Consider the following 2,355-nt stretch of genomic DNA (forward strand, 5'->3'; position numbering starts at 1 on the left):
CCAAGATTTCCTGGATTTCAGACCACGGTCTTAATTGCAAGACTATTCAGCCCGCTGGGGAGGTAACTATTGCAGAGTGCTCAAGCCCCTTATGCCAATTTGCTGAAGGAATGAGATGATGCTTTTCAGTGGTATGTTTTTTATTGGCACACACCCTGGGGGGGTTTCACCTTCCTCTGCCGCACGGGTCACTTGCAGATTGAAATTAGTTTAAACTAATGGTGGATTCTCTGTAACTTGATGTCTTTAAACCATGATTTGAGGACTTCAGTAACTCAGCCAGAGGGTCAGGGTCTCTTACAGGGTGGGTGGCACGCAAAGTGCAGGAGGTCAGACTAGTTGATCACAATAGTTCCTTCTGACCTCAAAATCTATGACAATATTCCACTGTTTAAAAATGTAATGCAGTTGCTCTCAAAGTAAAGGACTTAGGAAAAGTCCTTCATCCAGAAATAACCAAACTTACACTATATGGCAGCGGTGGGCAAACTACGTCTTGCGGGCCAGATCTGGCCCTTCAGAGCTTTGGCTCCGGCCTGCGGGATTGCCACCCCCGTGGCGCTGTGGGGCTAAGGCAGGCTCCCTGCCTGCCCTGGCCCCGCGCCGCTCCAGGAAGTGGCCGGCACCATTTCCCTGCGGCCCCTGGGGATGGGTGGGGGAGAGGGCTCCGCACACTGCCCTCACCTGCAGGCACTGCCCCCCGCAGCTCCCATTGGCTGGGAATGGGGAACCGCGACCAATGGGAGCTTCAGGGGAGGTACCCGCAGGCGAGGACAGCGCGCAGAGCCCTCTTCCCACCCTTCCGCAGAGGCCTCAGGGTTGTGGTGTCAGCTGGTTCCCGGAGCGGCGCGGGGTCAGGGCAGGCAGGGAGGATGCCTTAGCTTCGTTGCGCGCCGCTGCCACCCCGGAGCCGCTCAAGGTAAGTGGCGCCAGGCCAGAGCCCACACCCCGAACTCCTCCCACACCCCAACCCCCTGCCCTGAGCCCTCTAACCCCCTGCCTTGAGCCCCCTGCCGCACCCTTCCTGCACCCCAACCCCTGCCCTGAGCCCCTGCAGCACCCTACAGACCTCCTGAAACCCAACCCCCTGCCCTGAGCCCCATCCTGCATCCCAACCCCTTGCCCTAAGCCACTTCCTGCACACCGCACCCCCCCACACACCCAAGCCCCCTGCTGCACCCCGCACCCCTCCTGCACCCCAATCCCCTGCCCTGAGCCCCCTGCAGCACCCCACACACCTCCTGCACCATAACCACTTGACCTGAGCCCCTTCCTGCACACCGCACCCCCTCCGCCCCCTGCCCCAGCCCTACATTCATGGCACTGCATGCAATTTCTCCACCCAGATGTGGCCCTCGGGCCAAAAAGTTTGCCCACCCTTGCTATATGGAGTCTCAGCCAACCATCTCTAAGAAGTCTGGGTCGAAACCTTTAAGTGCTTTAAAGCTTGAGTTTCAAGGTAAGAAAAGAGGCTAGATGCTGGTGGGGAGAGTTGAGACTGGCATACATACTGGACTTTGTTACTGAATGTTGTAGTAAATTTGGTGTCAAATTTTTAGATCTAACCTTTCCTGGTGAGTGTCAATTTTTTTAATTAAAAAAAAAAGTTGTGTTGCCTGGAGCAATGGTGCTCAGCCTTAACAGTTAGACAATGAAGGTTTTTATATTTTGTTCTGCTTGCAAATTTACTATCTTACAAGGTAAATCAGCACCACTGTCACTCAAGAGTCACCTTGTAAGCTAGAAGAGCAGAGATTTGCATGGTGAGTATTGCCAGTAAGCAAGCATTTTTTCTGTCCAAAGTTGTTTTTTGCTGGACTTTGTAATATTTTTGTGGGCTACTTTACTAACATTTAACAGCTCAAAACCTGGACTTTAAAATTTTTATTTAAAAAAAAAAAACAGCAGCTATTTCTTCATCTTGTGATGGTCCCTATGTGGATTCCAAAAATGGGTGCACATGCACATCAGACACCGGAGCCAGCAATATTCATAGTAGTGACTGTTGACCCGCATGTGTGTCATGCATCACCCGTGTGGCACATTCGAGGATTTAACAGGCCGTGCGGGTCAACACTGCTTCAGTTCCCTCTTATTGCCACATGGCCAGAGTTGGAACCTTCGGTACTCTTAGCTTGCTAAGAGACCTGCTCTTTGATATCTCTGAATATAATTTTAGTTCTAAGTTCAGTTGTATTTAGTTGCCCATTCGTATAAGACCTTGGACTTTCCCCTCTGTAGGGCATTTCCCTGAACTATGCCCCAACAGGCCAGTTTTAAAAACTGTGCTTCATGTCTGTGCGCCTTCTCTGTGAGCGACGAACACCACCATTGTCTTTACTGCCTAGGCAAAGC

Source organism: Malaclemys terrapin, chromosome 1 (genome assembly GCF_027887155.1).
Source record: "Malaclemys terrapin pileata isolate rMalTer1 chromosome 1, rMalTer1.hap1, whole genome shotgun sequence".
NCBI classification, from domain to species: Eukaryota; Metazoa; Chordata; order Testudines; family Emydidae; genus Malaclemys; species Malaclemys terrapin.